Source organism: Cryptomeria japonica, chromosome 9 (assembly GCF_030272615.1).
Source record: "Cryptomeria japonica chromosome 9, Sugi_1.0, whole genome shotgun sequence".
Lineage (NCBI taxonomy): Eukaryota > Viridiplantae > Streptophyta > Pinopsida > Cupressales > Cupressaceae > Cryptomeria > Cryptomeria japonica.
In genome coordinates this window covers 133,280,916-133,303,777 of record NC_081413.1, presented here as the reverse complement: position 1 = coordinate 133,303,777, position 22,862 = coordinate 133,280,916, and positions in this window count along the sequence as shown.

Sequence of the window (22,862 nt, the reverse complement as noted above, 5' to 3'; positions counted from 1 at the left end):
TGCTGAATACTCAGTTTTGGTCTCAGCCAGCTACAGGTTGGTCTGAAAGAAAAGTGTGCACGTGAAACTGTAGACACCTAAAAATGTCTCATTGATCATGTACGAATTATTCCTCTAATTGATTAAATAACTCTTTAATTTTTTAATTAAGTTAATTAATCTTATTCTTCTATTTTATATTTCCTCATAATCTTACTAATTATTCTATTTTCTATTTCTACCATCATTTAATCATTTTAACCATTTTCTAAATATTAATTAAATATTAATTATTTAATTAATTATGATTAATTCCCCAATTTAAATAATCTTTATTATTTAAATTAATTAATTCTCCAATTTAAATAATATTTATTATTTAAATAAATTAATTCTCCAATTTCTATCTCTAATCATCTAAACATTCAACTCTTTTCTAAATATTAATTAAATATTTATTATTTAGTTAATTGTGATTTAATCCTTTAAGTTAAATCATCTTTATTATTGAATTAAATTCCATTTCTAAATAATTAAATAGTTTCTTTAAATTATATAATTAACTAATTAATTCTTCCATTTCTAAATCCCCAAATTCTAATTTCATTTAATTTCATATTCTTCTAATTTCTTTCGAATTCAAATACATGTGCATGATTCCAAAAACCAAATTGAAAACCAAAGTCAAGTTCTAAATATATTCAAATGCTAAATTGAATTAAAATAAATTAAATTATTTGAATTAAAATCTCATGCAAAGATTAAATTGAAAATCTAAATCTAAATGCAAGCACATGCTAAATTAATTAATTCAATCAATTAATTAATTAAATCATTTATCTCTTCAACTTCTATTTCCATCTTTCAGTTAGCTTTTTCTAAATTAACCTTTCTTTGTCATCCTCTTTATTTCCTCTAATCATTCTTTTTCTTCCTTCAGTCATTTTTTTCTCAATCAGTTGACTCAATTGATCTATTCAATCTATTGAGTTTCACTCCTATAATCAGCAGTTCAACTATCAATTTTGATGTGAGCTCACCTGAGTTCCACCTCTTGATCAATTTGTTCCACCTTTCAATCAACCCTCTTCAATTTTCTATAAATTGATCATCCAATCTCCATTTTCAATAATCACGAACTTTGAATCTTTGTGTCACTTGCAAATCACCAGCGCAATATCTAAGAGTCATCATACCACAGAGAAGAGAAGAGCAATGGAAGGGATATGCAATCTTGGAATAGGGAGTTTCATTGAATTTTTAAAATTCCTATTTGATATTGCATTATTTCATTGTCTTGTTTGTTAAATTCTTTGATTAGATAGGGATTCGTGATTTCCCTTTTGCTTCTAATTGATATTTTATTAAGATGAATTTTAGACATACACATTTTGGTGAACCCGACATGAACTAACAACAAATTAACCTTCTTTATTTTTTTGTGTGATTTTTTGGAGATTGTGCAGATTTTTCATTTTTTGCAGGTTGCACGAATTTTGAGAAAATATTTTCCATCACGCAATTGAGCTTACATCGTCATGCAATCGCATAGACAGGATCATGCATTCGACTCTTCAGGGTCACACAGTCGTTCTAACAGGGTCACGTAATTGCCTTGTCTAGATCCCGCAATCGCCCTTTCTGCATCACGCATTCGCAGGAAGCTTTGTTGTTTAATTATTTATTCCGTCTGTTATTTGTTCTATTTAATTTTGTCTTGAATTGGGTTAATCTAGGATCAAATTTCTTTTATTTTATGATTTGATTATAACCGTTTATGGCAAGAAAAGTTCAGTTCAGGATTTCAGGTGCAAGGAGGACAAAGCAACAAAGGAGAGAAGCCAAACGCTATCAAAAGGTTCTTAAGGCAGAAAAATTGATACAGGATTCAAAGGAACAACTGGCCTTAGATAGATATAACAGCCTAGTTCTTTCTTATACAATTAAATATGATCTAATCAATATTGAATGGATGATGAGAGATTTGGCTAGGGCTTCACCATTGGTTTTGCAAGTTCCTAATCGGGTTTAGTTTCCTTTTAATTTTATTTTTTTTGTTGTATGCCTTCTGTCACGCAATCAACCTGTTAGTGCTACGCAATTGACCAAATATTGTCACGCATTTGGTCTGTCAGATTTACGCATTCACTCTATCAGATTCACACATTTGGTCTGTAAGTATCACGCAATCGCACAGGTAAAATTACGCAATCGTCTCTGACAAGTTTTGAGTTTCTATTTTTTGTTAGTTTGGTTTTACTACTAATCTTCTATTTACAGCCTATGGCGGATTTCCAGAGAGGATTAGATTAGTATTTTTGCATGCACACTTCACACTTCATTTTTAGTGCTTAAAATCAACAACAGTTAAAATGGACATGCATGGATAATCTCGCACTTCATTGTTGGTGCTTAAAATGAACATGGACTAAAATTGACTTGCATGTATCTCACACTTGGTTTTTGGTGCTTAAAATCAACAATTGGTTAAAATTGACATGTATGCCTTCATACTTGGATTTGGTGTTTAAAATAGACATGAACATGCGTATCTAACACCTAAATTTGGGTTATAAAATGAACGTGAATTAGGCTGCATTAGATTACATTTTTCTTTTTCTTAAGGTAAAGAAATTTTTATTGTGTCTAGGGTGGACCTACTGTTGCACTAACTGACTTTCCACCTGCCTTTGGCGTCTTGCGAGAAAGAAGGAAGGTGACAACGACATCCAAATTTTCTTTTATTCTACATAGTGAGGGGTATCTTTGACTAGGCATTTCATCACCCCACAGATGTACTTCGAATTGGCATGCATTGGGGATATCATCTCTCCCAGCGTACTCTCAAGCGGGTTTTTTGAGCCGCTATATAAATATAATGGTCAGGCGGCTAGAGTGTTGAGTGAATTCGACATATGTGGGGGCCTTCCCTGCATCGATAAGCTTGACTAAAGCCTTAAGTGGCTTGCTCTGAGAATCCATCGTTGGATCGGGACCCCTCGAAACCTAATACTAAGAACCAATTTAGTTGCCAAAAATCCTACATTCAGTGGTTCCAGGAGTGTGGATCGTACCCCATAGATACCCTTCATGTACCTTACACTATGATACAAGAATCCCTCAGCTATAAGATCCTCGGATCTTCAGGGTAAGAGAGACTGGCATGCTCAAGAAGTGTGTGTCGTGGAGTGGAGCCAGTGCTGCCAGACTCTCTATCTATTCATTTTGTCTCGGTATTTCGTAAGGGCCTCACTGAATGGTGTCCACTATCCAACCTAAGATTGTATTTCATGCTTTTTTATGTATCGATGTGCTAGACTAGTATCGAGTCAGTCCCTTGGGCTATTTCAGGCCCTATCCCACGTATCTCTGAATTTTTTGAGATTGTATGAAAATTGAGTCAGTCAGCTATACATACCTACTAGCAATTGTTCTCAGATTTGGAAAACTACAAAACATTGTCCTACACATGAAGTTACAGAAAACAAAGTCCATTTTGAAACCAAAACTCAAAAGTCCTTACATACTTGTGACCCTAGGCAGTCTTTTACATAGTCTTTTGCATAGACCTAATCACATCCTCATTATCGTCCTACGTCTCTTGCATAGTCCTAATCACATCCTCATTATCGTCCTACGTCCTTTGCATAGTTCCACTTATGTCCTCATTATCATCCTATGTCTCTTGCATAGTCCTAATCACATCTTCATTATCATCCTACGTCTCTTGCATAGTCCTAATCGCATCCTCATTATCGTCCTACGTCTTTTGCACAGTCCCACTTACGTCCTCATTATCATCCTAGTCCTACATTATCATATACGTCTTCACCTAGATCTCATATACGTCTAAGTCCATTGTTAGTTATAGGTTCATAGCATGTGCCTTCATGGGTCTCCCAGGTGATGGTTTGCTCCCCTTCGAGCAACCTAATTTAGTTCCAAACGACGGTCAACGAGAAATCATTGATGGTCTAGCTAACTTAGCTTGGGATTTAAGAAGAACGCACCTCAATATATAGGAGTCATACATGAGATAAACATTGAGTCTAGGATTTCCCGTATAATTGATAGAGAGATTGAGGCTAAACAACTTCGTCAACAAATGGAAAGACTTGCATTAGAGAAATCTAGGAATGCTCAAAAGGTCTCATGTCAAAATCCTCAATAGAGAGTCTAGTATAGCCTTGCATTTACGTCTACAGTCTAGGGTTAAGTCGTCATCTTGAATAGAACCACCTTCATATAAGAACTTTTAGATGCCTGTCACAAGGTCGCAAAAAGCAAAAGGAATAATGGACCTGAACAACACACAGTCTGTAAACCCTACTTAAAATTTAGACATGTCAACAGGTCAACACTCAGGTACACAGACAATGTCAACCCTAAACAAATTACAACAACATTTCACAAAGGAAGAAATTAAATCCGTACAACAAGACCCACATGTCCTCATGATCCTAGATGCACTTATACATAGCGATAGGGACAAGTATCTTTCGTTGTTAATACAAAATGGGGCAAAACTACCTGAGGATTTTGATGTCACAAAGATTTACCACCAGGAAAAACTTTAGGTCAAGATAACAGTCAAACACCACCCTTGACACAAATGCAAGAAATGACCTCCAGTTTTCTTCAAAATGTACCTATCCAAACAAATATCAACACAAACACAAACTTTCAAACAAGTGTGTCATCTTCAGTGATCAATGCTAGTATACCATCACAAAGCATACCGATAATATCAAGTGTCTCAGCACCTATTCAAACACAAGTAACAAGTGCAACCCAACCTCCAGTTTCCTATTCTATGGGATCCACATATAGTTATCAAAATGTAAATCTAGGTCTTGCCAATACAACAAGTACAACTCAACCAAACATGGGTTCGCATATTAGCTATTTCACAACACCTAGTGGAATGCACAACACACAAGGTTATAATATTGGTACCTTCCAACAACCTCCTAGTTATGCAACCATGAATCCTTTTGTGGGACATACACAAACACAAGGTATACCTTTGACACAAACAGATATTCTGACACAACAAATGATGACTATGCAAACTGGTAACGACAAAAAGAGCTACACAGTGCAAGACTTATATCCTTATCCATTCGATCACACATTATACATACCACCTTTCCCACAACATTTTGAAACGCCCAAATTTGATAGATATTGAGGGAAGGGTGATCCTAGAGATCATATCAGAGAATTTTTAACAGAATGTATAGAGGTTTCCTTAGAAGATACTTATCTAATGAGATTATTTCCTAAAAGTCTAGGAGGTCCAGCTTTAGAGTGGTTTTTACATTTACCACCAACCATCACATCATGGGGAGATTTAGATGAACAATTTATTGCAAACTTCTCGCACAACATTGACACCCCAGTTACTTTGATGGACTTGTGTGTCGTTAAACAATATGAGAATGAAATATTTGCATCCTTCATACAATGATGGAGGGCTCTCTATAGGAGGTGCAAGACAGTTATCCCAGAAATAGAGCAAGTGGATATGTTCACAAATAATTTGATTCCTAAGATTAAATATTCGATACAAATGCAATGTTTAACCACATTCATACAAATCACAGAAAAATATCTCAAATGTGAGAAGGGACTAGTAGAACAAGGTCTTATTAAGTATGACAATACCAACAACAATGACGAGTCTAAGTTTTGGTCAAAAAACAAAAATGTGACCAATGATGGTATTGTAGACACCAGAACGATAAACAAAACTCAACCCATTTTATCTTTGGGAACGAGTATGTCATCTAATTCACATACAGGGAATAACGCAACCTCAGCAAATGTAAATGCTACACAAAACATTAACACAAGATACCCATGGGTAGATGCTCCAAGAAGAAATTACACACCTCTAGGAGAACCTATTGAGCCAGTGCTCCAAAAGTTAATACAGACAAACATGATCACTTTACCTGAAGTAAGAGTGTATGAACCAGGTCCTTTCAAACCCACATGGTGGAATGATAATGATTTATGCGATTATCATCAGACTAAAGGTCACAAAATAGCAAGTTGCTACAAATTGAAAAACTTGGTCCAAGATATGATAGACCAAGGGGACATCACCATTGATACCGATAAAACCTCAGCAAACATAAATCATATGATTTTTAAGGATCCTTTTGTTAAGCATGACAAGGGGAAAGCTACCACATCAGGTACCCAAGACAATACTGCTAACTACACAAAGGTCTCATACGACTACATTATTCATGCAATTAGCTCAGGAGATGTAGCAAACAATGATTTACAAGAAACACTTGATCAAAATGACCAATATCAAAACACTCACACAGATGATAACCTAATTTGCATGATATTAGAGGCACCGAAGTACGATGATGATAGAAATATTTGTCTCAGAGACTGGGGGCATGATCAGCCATCTCACTCAGGTTGGTTTGAAGATGAACTCATAGAACACATCATGGATGTCAAACATACCCATAAAGACTATGAAGAAGGATTTAACATACATCTTGATAAAACAACCTATGATACAAATGATACAATCGCTACGATCACCATAACTCCCAGAGATAGAGACTATGCAGTAGTTACTCACAAATCAAAGGTAACTTTACAAGGAATACCACAAAATCAACCACCAGTAGTAGGAACTTACAATGTTGTTGAGCAACTTAAGAAAACTCCTGCACAGATATCATTATTCGAACTATTGCGAATTCTGCCCACCCATAGAGCTATACTGGACAAAGCACTTCAAGATTCGATAGTGAACAGAGATATAGATGAAAATGCCTTCCAGTCTATGGTGGTAAATCTGACACAAGGTACACGTATTGCATTCATAGAATAAGATATTCCTAGTGATAGACTGCTTCATAATGACCCTCTACATCTAGAATCTTACATTCATAAGAGAAGAATCAGAAGAGTACTCATAGATGGGGGAGTCGATCTCAACATTTGTACTTTAAAGCTGGTCAAAGCACTAGGATATTCTGAACTTCATAATGATTCTTCCAAGAGGATAAATATCAAGGCTTACGATGATGAAGATCGTCCATCTAAAGGCATTGTAACATTACCTGTACAAATAGGACCAATAACGACAAAGGTCGCTTTTCAAGTCTTGGACAGAGAGCTGGGATTAACATGTTATTGGGCCACCCATGGATCCACACCATGCAAGCAGTACCATCCACATTCCATCAATGTGTCAAATTCCCATACAATGGCATTGAAATCACCATAAAGGGTAATCCAAATCTATTTCAACATTGCAATTATTTGAAAGACAGTGTGGATAATCAGATACCTATTAATCAGGTCGCACCTCTCACTACACAGCTGGAAACATTAAAGATCACATAAACAAAAAAGGAAATGCCTACAACATCCTCATTACAAATCAAAGATATGGATTGTGGAGAGTATTCTATTGCAAATACTTTGAGTGGGAAACAATTGTCTCTTTCTCCTAAGTCCTTTGGGAAACCACACACTACAGTGCAAAAATAGGACAAAGGAAAAGAAATTGTCAGATATACAGATTCATGCTCTTTCATTAGATGGGGTGACTTACAAGAAGAATCCCTGAACGAAGATGTTAACCATTGGATATATAGAGAAGAAGATCATATGACAATACCCAAAATACACAGAGATTAGTATGGCAATGGATTCAAAATACTCCAAAGACATGGGCATGATGGTACCATAGGCCTTGGGTTACAAAAACAAGGAAGACTAGAACCTGTTGTTCCTAATGATAATCCAGGGAATTAAAGATTGGGATACAAGCATGTACAATGTATCACCGAAGCAAGATAACATACCCTTGATATACTAAATTGACCAAGAAAACTGTCAGACTACATATCACAAAGGAATTTGTCCACACAAGCACTCCCATCTTCATCTCAAACAAGTAATCAGGTACCTACATCACCTAGTGCAAAATCGGATGGAGAAGACATGAGACAACTCTTGCAAGAACCTACCACTAAGTTATAAAATGATGCAGTTGTTGACACAACAGTACAGGCTAATGTGGCAATAGATGTAGGTTTACCACCACCACCCAAATCCCACCCATGGTTATTGTCACTAATTCTACCATGAGAAGCCATTCAGGCTCAACCTAATGAAACAGATGAAGAAAGATTGCAAAGGCTTATACCAGGCTTAAGAAGGGTAACTAATGTCCAAAGAAGACCAGGCAATCTACAACAGAATCAAGGACAGGAACAAGAAGAAATAAGTGATGATAGCTCATATGATGAAACATATATTGAAAGTGAGACAGACTCTCATGACTACGAATTCTTATCACTCCATGATTCTAGCCCACCAGAAAGTGTAATATTAAGGAATCAAATAAGGCTTATATGGGATGAAGATGCACAAAGTTAGTCAAACAATCAAGTCTTCATGTTATCAAAGTCTACTATAGAAGGGAGTAATGATTTACCCCTAGTGCATTCACACTTGATTGATTGGGGGAAAGAAGGAAAACCAATGCTGGATTGGTTTGAAAATGACGAAGCAATTTTAGAATTTCTAGGAGTCGGAGAGGGATTTCCACAAGGTGATCATAAAGCAGGGTTTGTTATAGACATTAATAGAATGACATGCTTTGGAGAAGAAAGTACTTCTACAACAAAAGATAAGGATCAAACTACTTATAATGACAAGAGTGACTTGGGTAATCTTCCAAAGGAAAGAGAAAGGTCAGCATTACTAATAGAGGAAACAGAAGAAGTAAACATAGCAGAAGAGGAGGTTGTACATAACATCCATTTGGAAAAATCACTAAGCAAAGAAGAAAAAGACAGATTCATTCATTTTTTCAAGCAACGACCTATCAAATTTTCTTGGTCCTATTCAGACATGCCAGGTTTAGACACTGAATTAGTGTTGCATCAATTACCTTTGATACCAGGAGTCAAACCTTACAAGCAAAAATTGAGAAAAATGCATCATAGTATCGCATTACTAGTTAAAATAGAATAATAAAAGTTGTTGGATGTAGGTTTTATTAGACCTATTGACTACGCAGAATGGATATCCAACCTGGTACCTGTGACTAAGCCCATGGGAGGCATAAGAATCTGTACTCATTTTCGAGATCTAAATAAAGCTTGTCCTAGGGATGACTTTCTGCTACCCAATATTGACATGATAGTTGACCTAAAAAATGGAAATGAGATGCTATCCTTAATGGATGGTTTTTCAGGATACAACCAGATTAAAATTGCACCAGAAGATCAACATAAAATAGCCTTCACATGCCCATGGGGAACATACTACTGGAATGTGATGCCATTTGGTCTCAAAAACGTTGGAGCAACATACCAAAGAGCCATGACAACATTGTTTCATGAAATGATCCACAACATAATGGAAGATTACGTGGATGACATATTGGTTAAATCACAAACAAGAGAAAGTCACCTTGCAGTTCTTACACAGATATTTGATCGGTTGGAACAGTATAATGTCATATTAAACTCGAAGAAGTGTGTGTTTGGCGTAACAGCAGGTAAACCGTTAGGGTTTATAGTGTCAAACAGAGGAATTGAAATAGACCCTACCAAGGTCAAGGAAATCATTGATATGCAACCTCCGTCAACACTTAAACAACTCAGAGGGTTACAAGGAAGACTGCAATCCATAAGGAGATTCATAGCACAGTTGGTAGATAAGTGTCACCCATTCTAGCATTTACTCGGGAAAGGAGTTACTTTTAAATGGACAGAACAATGCCAGGAAGCTTTCCAAGCTCTGAAAGACTATCTTTTGAACACACCAATGTTAACATCTCCTACTCCAAGACAACCTCTATTGTTATACATATCAGCAACGAACTCAGCTCTAGGAGCTCTATTGGCATAGCATGACAAAAATGGAAAAGAAAGAGCCATTTATTATATAAGTAGGACTCTAATCGGCTATGAGCTTAATTATACCCCCATAAAGCGAGCATGCTTAGCAGTAATCTTTACATCCCAAAAGCTCAGACATTACATGTTGAGTCATAAGGTACAACTCATTGCACACTTTGACCCACTCAAGTACCTATTGAGCAGAGCAACATTGACCGAGCGATTGGCTAAGTGGGTTATGATCCTGAGCGAATTTGATATATAATACATAGATAGAAAAGTCATCAAAGGACAAATTATAGCAGATCAATTAGCAGAGGCTCCTATACAGGACAGTCACCCGCTGCTGATAGACTTTCTAGATGAATCCGTGTTTACATTAATTGCCTCAATAATGTGGAAGTTATACTTTGATGGGTCATATACAAGTCATGGATCTGGAGCAGAGATTCTCTTCATTACTCCTCAAGGGGACGTTATACCTAAGTCATTTAGGATCAATTTCCAATGCACCAACAATATGGCTGAATATGAAGCTCTCCTCATAGGGCTTCGTACAGCTGTACAATGGAAAATACAAGAGTTACAGGTCTATGTTGATTTGTAGTTGATTGTAAACCAAGTCAATGATGATTACAACACGAAGGATGAAAAACTCATTCCTTATAAGAAGTTGGTTGAAGATTACAAGGAGCACTTCAGCAAAATTACCTTCGAACAAATCCCAAGAATATAAAACAAGGTAGCAGATGCAATGGCAACCATAGGATCTCTTCTCAATATGCTTGCTAATGAAACTCAGTTCGAGTTCATCATAGAACAGTTGATGCTACCTGCATATGAGACTCCTCTATCAGAATATGTATGTGCAATTGTGGGTCCAGAATTACCTTGGTATAATGAAATATATACATATTTACATACTCAATACATATCACCGGATCTGTCCAGGAATCAAAAGAAGACATTTATTTGTCAGGCATCTAGATACACCATTATAGTTGATACTTTGTATAGAAAGGGTTTCGATGGAACTCTTCTCTGATGTCTGGATGAGAATGAGGCACACCTTGCTTTAAAAGAAGTCCATGATGGAATCTGTGGGGCTCACCAAAGTGGTCTGTCGTTGTCAAAGAAATTGTTGAGAACAGGTTATTACTAGCCAACCATGGAAAAGGATGCTTACAAGTATCTACAGAAGTGTAAACAATGCCAAATGCATGGAGACCTTATTCATGCACCAGCACAAGATCTTCAACCCATCACATCACCATGGCCATTTTCACATTGGGGATTAGATCTAGTGGGTAAAATCAACCCTACTTCTTCCAATGGGCACAAGTTCATCGTGACAGCCACTGAATACTTTACCAAATGGGTTGAGGTAATTCCTCTAGCATACATTACTAGAAAGCAGATATCAAAATTCATGCTCAACTACATTATATGTAGATACCGAGTTCCAATGTGCTTTGCTACAGATAATGGACTTCCATTTAAAAACTAGGAAGTGAAAGCGTTGTGTGACAAATTTCATATACAACAGAGATTTGCCACACTATACTATCCACAAAGTAATGGACAAGCAGAGGCTACAAATAAAATAATACTAAAAATTCTTAAGAAAGTAGTCATTGACAAAGGATGGGACTGGCATCTACAGTTAAATCTCGCTCTTTGGGCCTACAGAATAGGAGTACGCACACTTATAGGAGCAACACCATATTCCTTGGTCTATGGTACAGAAGCTATACTCCCCATTGAAATAGAAATACCGTCTCTAAGAGTCTCCTTACAAAACATCATTTCAGAGGACGACTACAGGGTAGAAACGTTACAAGAACTCGAAACCCTTGATGAAAAAAGAAAAACAGTGTTTAACCATCTACTAGGATATCAAAACAGACTGAGACGAAGTTATAATAAACGGGTCCGCCCATGAAATTTTCAAGTGGGAGATCTAGTACTTAAAGAGAATCAAAGGAACCTAGCGGAACAAGAAAGGCCAGGGAAATTCGAACCTAATTGGCTAGGTCCTTTCATTATAACAAGGGTCATAGGCAATGGAGCATATAATTTGGCTACCATGGAGGGAGATCCACTCTTTGACCCTATGAACAACATGCACCTCAAGTGATATTATACCTAAGGGTTGTATAGTTTAGGTTTTATTTTCTGCATTGCATATCATATCATTTAAAACACTACATTACATATAGTTTATTTTTTAGATGCATCGCATTCTCAAAGTTTCGGCAATTACATATATCAGCATTAATAAAACAAGGCAATTGTCCAAGTTTATCATTTGTTTACATTCAAGAGAAACAAGGGTCATCTCCTTTCTTAGATATTCGGACATGAAAACTTTGAGGTCCTAAGGTCATTCATTTTCAACATTACCCTATGACAATGCTTTACTTATGGTTGGGTAGCAATTTCACTATTTGAGACTTGTTAACCCACAATCTATCAATTGCTATATCTCACACATTAAGAAGATCTCTAATTCATTCTAGACACCTAGTTTATCATATGACTCGTGAAAAATCTAAAATTCTACTTCAGCTCCATTGTAATTGTCATACCCAAGTAGGTTTCATTACTTACAAGTCAAGGCAAAAAAAAACAAATAAAAAGAAAAAAAAGCTATGCCAAATAACAATCTCAAGGTAAAAGAGCAATGATATATAACTGAAATATCACGCATACAAATGCGATAAAAAGCTTGACTATGGGAATATGCGAGTAACTCCATTAGGGCTATGAACGCCTATTGGCAATGGAGAAATATTTGAGAAATTATAGTCTATAACCTCATCAGAGCTCTCAAGGCTTGCTGGCAGCGAGGCTCTATTCGAGATACTTTTGAAGTTAGAATAATCCATGTAGCTAGTCATATAGGATGCTAAGGATCTTTAGTGAACACAAGAGCAGGAATTAACTCATCTGCACACACATGGGCAAAAGAAGATCAAAGTTTCAAGAACCAATGGGGAAGTTTTTTGCGTCTCCATTTGTAAATCCTAGTCACTAAGTGTGTTGAGTTGAATGTTCCAAAGGGCCTTAGGGATCGATTGACCGCTTATCTATGAAATGTTTTGCACCTCGATTTCAATTGGTGTATTACAAATGCAAAAACAAACGCAATCAACCTTGTTCAAATAGGAAATGCATCTTCTTCCTGCATATTGCATTCACATAGGTCATACCAAAAATTCATTTGTCTCCACATACATTCTGCAGATCATCATGTCGTACAGGTCTGCACACTGGGGGCATAACTGAAAAAATCCTAAAAATCGGATAAAGTCCTGAAAAAATCCTAAAAATCAGATAAAGTCCTTAAAAAATCCTAAAAATCGGATAAAGTCCTGAAAAAATCCTAAAAAATCAGATAAAGTCCTGAAAAAATCCTAAAAATCATACAAAGTCCTGAAAAAATCCAAAAGCATTGAAAAACTCAAAATCCAAAAACATTGAAAAACTCAAAATCCAAAAACATTGAAAAACTCAAAATTCAAAAACATTGAAAAAATTAAAATCCAAAAACAGTGAAAACCATAAAAAAAAACCAAAAACATCCATACAAAGTCCTGAAAAAATCATCCAAAACAATCGGATAAAGTCCTGAAAAAATCATCCAAAACATCGGAAAATGTCCTGAAAAAATCAATCAAAAACATTCAAATATCGATCCACATAATCCAAAAACATCGAAAAATCTCTTGGAAAAGAACTAAAAATCGAAAATCAATCAATCAGAAAAACTTGCAATAAAATATCTTGTGAGAAACAAATACCCTAGCAGATATCTAGCAAACACTTCGCACGAAGTTAACAAAGGATATGACTATCCAGTCAAACATCTGCAATCAACTGGTCAAATTGTCTTATCAATCCTATCGTATCCATATCAAAGTGATCATTATCTTGTCTTAAACAGAAGATGATACACTCGAAATCAGACAAGTCAGTCTTAAACAGGGTCTGCAACTTTCTGAGATCAGACATTATCAACCATCACATCAAACAACTAAGAACGAAGGCACAAGGTCAGTATGGCTGCTGAATTTTGTCCGGGTCAGTCTTTATCTTTTTATTATTTGGCAACAGATATTATTCCTATGCTACTCAAGGATGTCTACAAGTGACTAGAGGAGCTATGATGGGCATTATCTTTTTCTTTGTTTGTTGTTTGTGGTGTGAACCGATGAAATTCTAGGGAAATTGCTCTAGTGGGTGTCTGTGATAAGAGCCTTCACATCAAGGTGAAATTGCCACACATACCTCGACCCCTAGCGTAATTCCTAGAATGGAGGGTTCACTCCTTGTCTGCTATGTGTTTGTTTATACAATGAGATATCTTTGCATCTTGGTTCCTTATACCCTGATGTGCTAAGATTCATTGTTCAATAATAAGGCTCAGTGATGAATATATATTGACGCAATAAAATATGTGACATGGGTTCGTGATTCATTCAATATCATTCTCATCTCATTTGTTTCTTGATAGTTTGTTGATTATTCATCTTCTGTCTAAATCACATTCTTTCTAACATTCCTTATATCATCAATTTCTCTTTCTATCATTTAACTAACGTTTCTTCAAGGTGTATCTGAGTTAAAATTGGTTCAACCATTGTCATACAAAAAAAACATTCATTGTAGATTCATTAACATTCATTATAGATTCATTAGCATTCATTATAGATTCATTAGAATTCATTGTAGATTCATTTGCATTCATTATATCATTTATTATAGATTCTATTTGCATTCATTTTAAAATTCATTACCATCATTAATACATACATGTACTACCATTGCATTCATAATCATATAGAATCGAATATATATAAATCATAAAACTCATAGCATCATATAAGCATACATGAGAAGAAAAACATACATAGATCACTATTAAAACCCGCATGTCATATATATATAACTCAAAAATGATAATATGTGTGAATACAATAAATAAAACCCAAAGGATCAAATAACATGATCAATCAACACTGCCTCTGTCCGCAGGTGGATCCTGCCCTAGGATGTCGAGGTGGTCCCATAATGCCACCATTGCTAGTCCGTCGTGAAGTAGATCTACTCGATCTCATCCCCATAAATGCACTGAAGCTATGCTCTCTCTGACCCTCAGGGATGGCTCGCTCATATGCCTGTCTATAATAAATAGCTTCCTGCGCAGCAATGAAATATCTATCTGCCTGGTCGCGCGCATTTGTACCTGCTCTAAAAATCTGATCAAAGGCATCCATGATAATCTGACATCTCTGCACTGCCTCATCCCTCTCCCTCTGGAGACGATCTCTCTCAGCCTCAAGGGCACCATAATCTACATGATAAGTATCTCACTCGATATCTCGTCTAGTGACCTCATCCTCCAAACTCTAGACTCGCGCTCTAAGAGTCTGTAGCTCATCCTCCTCACCAACCTGTCCTCTCCCACCCTCTACAGCAGGCATGTCCTCTAGCTCTGGCATATCCTCATCATCACCTCCATCCTCGCTACTCAATGACTCAGAAGAATCATCGTTATCCTCACTGCTAATAGACTCGATGTCTCCACCAATTTCTACATCCTCATCTCCCTCATTTCCTCCCTCATCTCCACCACCTCCTCCCTCAGCTCCACCCTCTCCATCTCCTCCAGCTCTCTCCCCTACATCTATCCTCAACCACTGTCTAGGATTTCGTATCTACTGTGTTGTAATCGGAATAGCAGGATCAATCAAAGGCACTGGCCTATGCCTAGCAAACCATGCATCATACTCCACCATCATCCTTGGATCCACTGCACCTCTACCCCAACCCCAGAGTAATGGTTGCAGAGAATCAAACTCAGCAGGAGCAACATGTGGCTATATGCACACACCCCAATCAGATACCTCTCGCGATACATGAAAAATATGCAATAACCATAGGTGTCACCTATACCTCTCCGAACTGTCTCAGAACTCACCCTGGAAGATACATCTCGATAATCCACTGGGTAAGGTCCTACCAATAAGATATCTCTACTATCGGCAGAAAGGCAAGTGTACTGCATCGTCCTCCCAACTGGGGCAATCTTAGTATGGTCTCCAAATAAAATGCTACAATATGTCAAACTGATGTCTCCAGTACAAGGTGCTCCCCAAACCCCTATGTCTGATACCTGTTGTATACCTATAAGCATAAGGCTCACTAAGTTGCAAATCTACATGAATAATAGGCCTCGAAATAGAAATGTGCTCCCATGCCCATGTCTGCAGAAGAGTAACACCACAACTGATAGAACGATATCCAAGATACACAATACCATGCAATTGATAGTATAACATGGCTAGTAGACAAGGACCCCAAGCATACAGTTGACGATGAACAATCATATCATGGAGCACTCTGCCCCATCCAACTGGAAACCCATGACCTCATCTGTCAGGTATCAGTAAACCACCAACAACACCGCATAATACAATAGTCAGATCATCATAGTCTAATCGGGCCCAAGGGATGTCATAACGGCCACTGATCTACAAGTTCTGAATCTCACATTCGAAAAGTGCACATAGTCCAGCAATGCCATCATCATGGTCATATACAACTCTCTCACCATGAATGGGAATCCGCGGTATACACCATACATCCTCTAAAGTAATCGATGCCTCACTAGTCAGAAGATGAAAAGAATAGGTCTCAGAATGCCACCACTCTATCAAAGTTGTAATCATGGCCCTATTGGCCGTAGCCTCTGGAAAATGTAAAACATGATATAGACCAAGCTGTCGGATATGCTCGATCTCCTCATCCGGTAAGTCAGCTCGAAGATCAAGTCCACTAGGTCTGCTCTGTCGATAGTATAACACTCCCATGTTCTCCTGCAATGAGAAAATATTCAAAACATCAGATATCGGATCCCAAGAAACTTAAAAAATAATTTCCAAACGCATGACAAAAAATTACACATACAATGAATGCGTGATAGTTATGACTAATGTGGTACAATTATGACTCTTGCATGATGTTTAAAGCTAATGCGTAATGATATGGGATCTTGTGTAACAATAAATACTTATGCATAAAGAAATGAGTGAATGTGGCATGTTTAATAGTAATGCGTAACACTTACGATGCATGCGTAGCATTTAGAACGTTTGTGTAACAGTTAACACTAATGCGTAAACATCAACAAGCAATTGCGTGACACAATGCAAAAATTGATCATGGAAATTTTTTTGGAAAATAGCATAAAACATGCATAAATCAGGAAAAATTTTGGAAAAATACCATGCCGCTAGTCCCAGGAGGTCTCTGATATGAACGTACTCGGTCAGACATGTGCAATCGAGCTCTATAACCAGCCATGATGATCAAATACTCAGACAACAGCACACAAATTGCAGAAAAAACCAAGGAATTACCAATTTGCAAATGAGCAAATGAAAACCTAAAAATCTCTATTTATAGCTAAAAATTAGGGTTTTCTGACACCTTGACGCCCGTGGTCCCCGCCAGCTTCAAACATCTTGTAGCCTACTCAAATGATCTCGAAATCGCATGAAATTTTACACGCTTGCTCATTAAACTGATATGGAAAACATGGTCTCAATTTTGGAATTTTCCGACCACCATTTCCGAGGGGGTATATTTACACTATACAACAGTACCAAGGCATACTGGGGCATAATTTTTTGTTTTCTTTGAAACAATGTCGTTCCGACTTTGTCTCAAAGAGGGGCAAATGTAGACACCTAAAAATGACTCATTGATCATGTACTAATTATTCCTCTAATTGATTAAATAATTCTTTAATTATTTAATTAAGTTAATTAATCTTATTCTTCTATTTCATATTTCCTCATAATCTTACTAATTATTCTATTTTCTATTTCTATCATCATTTAATCATTTTAACCATTTTCTAAATATTAATTAAATATTAATTATTTAATTAATTATGATTAATTCCCCAATTTAAATAATCTTTATTATTTAAATTAATTAATTCTTAATTTCTATCTCTAATCATCTAAACATTCAACCCTTTTTTAAATATTAATTAAATATTTATTATTTAGTTAATTGTGATTTAATCCTTTAATTTAAATCATCTTTATTATTTAATTAAATTCCATTTATAAATAATTAAATAGTTTCTTTAAATTATTTAATTAACTAATTAATTCTTCCATTTCTAAATCCCCAAATTCTAATTTCATTTAATTTCATATTCTTCTAATTTCTTCCAAATTCAAATACATGTGCATGATTTAAAAAACCAAATTGAAAATCAAAGTCAAGTTCTAAATATATTCAAATGCTAAATTGAATTAAAATAAATTCAATTATTTAAATTAAAATCTCATGCAAAGATTAAATTGAAAATCTAAATCTAAATGCAAGCACATGCTAAATTAATTAATTCAATCAATTAATTAATTAAATCATTTATCTCTTCAACTTCTATTTACATCTTTCAGTTAGCTTTTTCTAAATTAAGCTTTCTTTGTCATCCTCTTTATTTCCTCCAATCATTTTTTTTCTTCCTTCAATCAGCTTTTTCTCAATCAGTTGACTCAATTGATCTATTCAATCTATTGAGTTTCACTCCTATAATCAACAGTTCAACTATCAATTTTCATGTGAGCTCACCTGAGTTCCACCTCTTGATCAATTTGTTCCACCTTTCAATCAATCCTCTTCAATTTTCTATAAATTGAGCATCCAATCTCCATTTTCAATAATCATGAACTTTGAATATTTGTGTCACTTGCAGGTTACCAGCGCAATATCTAAGAGCCATCATACCACAGAGAAAAGAAGAGCAATGGAAGTGATATGCAATCTTGGAATAGGGAGTTTCATTGAATTATTTAAATTCCTATTTGATATTGCATTATTTCATTGTCTTGTTTGTTAAATTCTTTGATTAGATAGGGATTTGTGATTTCCCTTTTGCTTCTAATTGATATTTTATTAAGATGAATTTTAGACATACACAGAAACTACGCTCAATCGCACCAAAATTGATCGCCACTCCACTAATACACCTAAAATCAATCACCAAATCGATCTTATATATCTTCTCTTAACACAAAAGTAATATCCTTGAAGTCAGCTTCAATAAGTGTAACATGTAGATCCAAGTCGGCTTCAATCTCGAACACAACATAGCACCAGACCAAAAGATTCGCTTCCTAAGGGTCTTCCCAATCACCGAGATCACAAAAACAATCTCCAAAAACACCGCAATAATCGGAAATCATTCTGGACCAAAACATTACTGAAATACCCTATCTTATCAGTTAAATGCCAACCGGTTACCTCCTTCTTCCGGATAAGATGAATTACAACTGTCGGATCAAATCATCAAGAAGAGTTACCATAAATGACAACCCTAGACTATAAATCAGGCATCAAAAGTCATTGAATGAGTGTCAATTGCCAACAACAGATACCACATTGACACCTAAATTACATGAATCTAACACCTATTTATACAATTCATCAACCTTGACTACTAGGTCAGTCAAACTCTCAACCCTTAATTACAAAATTACATCACATGATACATAAATCAACCACCAAACCAATCCAATACCATAAATGGCATAGCATGGACCTAAACCAAATCTTCAAACATGCATCACCACTGGAAATCTCGCCAAGATCAACCACAACACGTTACACCATTAGAAATACTGCATAACACGAAGAATATCACCAAATCAGAAAAATCACCAATACCATGCACAAGGATCTATGTGGATCAACAAAACAAATAGGACATGATTAGGAAACACCAACAAACATGTTAGAACCATCTGCAATAGCTGCACCAACACCACTTATTCAAATCTTCATCAATCAGCATGCTAACTCTCGAGAACACTTAACAACAACAATTTGGACTAGAAATATGAGTTGTGAAGCAGTAAATCATGAACCATCTTAGATAAAGATACACATGAACACCCAAAACATTCTCCCAAATCTACAACCAAAGATATGATCATACCGGAGCACAATGGATCAAATACCAGAATCTGCCAACCACTAAACAAAAAGACTAAACTTCAAAACTAGATCAAATGATATAATCGAGTAAACTTCGAAATCATTGAAACCAATAACGAATGAAGTATTTCAGCATCCCAAACAGGTAAACCAACTAGATCAATTCAATGCAATCATCGAAACACCAAACAACTCTACACAACATTAGAACATAGGAATATGTTGACATCAATGACAACAACATATCCTAGTAGCAACAATATCCAACAATCTCCCCCTTTAGCATTGATGGAAACATATGAATGTGAAAAAAATTCAATGTAAAGGAATGAATCAACATTAGCAATCTACAACAAACTCCCCCTAAGATCATGCATACAAAGGTCCAAAGATAAAGCGTTTTTTCACATGCCTCTCTCCCACTTTGACAACAATTGCAAAGGCAGAGTACAGATCATGCTTCTCTCCCCAAAACTCACCCTCTAAGAAGGAAAATCTCCCCCTTAGGATACACTCACAATTCTGAACATTTGAACCACATATTAACTACTTTGACTAAGTAACAACACCAACTCATCAACTCGGATAAAGAGATAAGGCTCTGAAATCCACCGGATTGATGCAACTCCATGCATCTAGTTCTCATTAGGAGGGGCAGAGACCCCTAACTTGTCTCTCAAATAGACAATGTATCTGCAGGCAAGGGTTTAGTGAAAATATCTGTAATTTGTTCCTTTGTAGATACATATTCCAATCTAGCTTCTTCATCACTAACCTTCTCCCTCAAGAAATGATACTTAATTGATACATGTTTTGTTTTAGAATGCAGTACCAGATTCTTGGAAATATTGATAGTACTTGACTTAACACAATATATAACAGTAGGCTCATCATAAATCACTCTAATATCCTTCAACATCTGCTTCATCCAAACTACCTAAGTATAGTTGCTAGCAACAACAATGTATTCAGCTTCAACAGTAGATAGAGATACAACATCTTGCTTCTTACTGGACCATGAAATCAGCTTCTTTCCAAAAAAGAATGTTCTACTGATAGTGCTCTTTTGGTCATCAACATCACCCACCCAATCAGCATCAGTATAGGCACATAACAGGAAATTATCATTCTTTAGATACCACAAACCATAGTCAATATTTCCCTTCAGATATCTAAAAATTCTCTTTATGGCAGTAACATGAGTCTCTTTGCGATTAGCTTTAAATAGAGCACAAAGAAAAACATCCTGCATATTATTCGGTCTAGTCTGAGTTAAGTACATCAATCCACCAACTATAGATCTATACAAAGTCTGATTAACTTTCTGAGATTCATCATTCTTAGACAACTTGCATCCAGTCACCATAGGAGTTCCAACAGGTTTAGAATCATCTAACCCAAACTTCTTCAATAATTCCTTCACATACTTGTTACTACTTATCAGATTGCCATTAGTTTTATGTCAAAGTTATACTATATACTCTAGTTGGTTATCTATTACCGAAATATTCAGTTGGTATGTATAGTCTAGTCGGTTATAGAAGAAAGCAGTCACAGAACGTAGTATACACCGAGTTGTCTACCGAGTATCATTTCATGTCTACCGAGCAGCAAAGAAGACACATCGAGTTGATTTACACCGAGAAAAACGTGTTACCAGATTCATTGAACCTGGACATGCATATGAAAACGTGTTACAAGATCAAGGCACATCTAACCGTTATCACATTGGAAATTGCACTTAAAGATTGTGTATGATTTTGAGGTTATCTAACCAATGAAATATTTTACATGATTATTCATTCAATAAATCGTGTTTGTAAGATCGAAGCAATGAATTGGATCACCATCATAAAAGATCTATTTATACAGCATGAGTTAAGAGTTAAAGGTGTGTGCATGAGTGTAAGAAGACTGTTACAGAGACACAGAGGTCACCGAGAAGGTTTTTAGAGAACAGTCGAAGAACAAAGTAAACAGAAGGGTTTACCGAGTTACTATATGGGTTACCGAGGTATGCTATAAGCAAGGTAATCTATTCTGAGCACATAGAATCTGCTTTAACATTTTAGATGTAAAGTTGCAAATATTTGTAATGATTTTATTGTAATATTGTGAAGTTGAAAGAGAAACCTTTAACAGGGTAAAAAACTCTAATCAAGTCTATAAATTGTAAAGCCTCTAACAAGGTGCAGCATTTAGATGAAGTGTTGTAAAATCCTTTAGCAAGGTAGATCTAATAGATCTTGTTACTCCTAACAGGGTAATCTATTAGAAATAGCTAAACATGTAGCTCTAATCAAGCACCCTTTACTATTGCAGTAGTGAAGTTGTGGGTGCCATCCCCACCGCAGTTTTTCTCTCTAACCAAGAGTTTTTGTGTAACCAAAATATATGTGTTATGGAGTGAATCATGTATGATTGTTATCTATTTGTTTTAGTTTTATATTATGTTACTGCACTATTCGGTTTATGCATAACAGTAAAGATATTGTTGAAGAAATGTTTTGAAGTACCGATTCACCCCTCCCCTCTCAGTACATTAGCTTTCCATATTGAGCTTAACAATTGGTATCAAAGCTTATATCTTGGAAAAGGGTTTAACTGCCTAAAGAGAAAGATCTTATCAATGGAAGGCTATAAACAATCTTGGAGGATTGTGTATCTGCAAGAAGAGCTGGATCATGCTAATCAAGTGATTGCAGACATGCAAAGGCAAATGCAAAAATCTCTGAAAGTGAGAAGAAGATTATCTAATGATTCGCAAGACTCTCAAGAGTTAGTGGAACAAATTGAGACATCATCTAAGAATAGTATATCTGAAGAAACTGAAGAAATGATTGGAGTATTGAAAGGAAAGAACAAAGCACTAGCTGATCAACTAAAAGCAATGAAAAGAGAACATGAACATTTCAGCACACAGATGACTAAAAATCTAGATGCATTGAGAACAACTGAGGATACAGT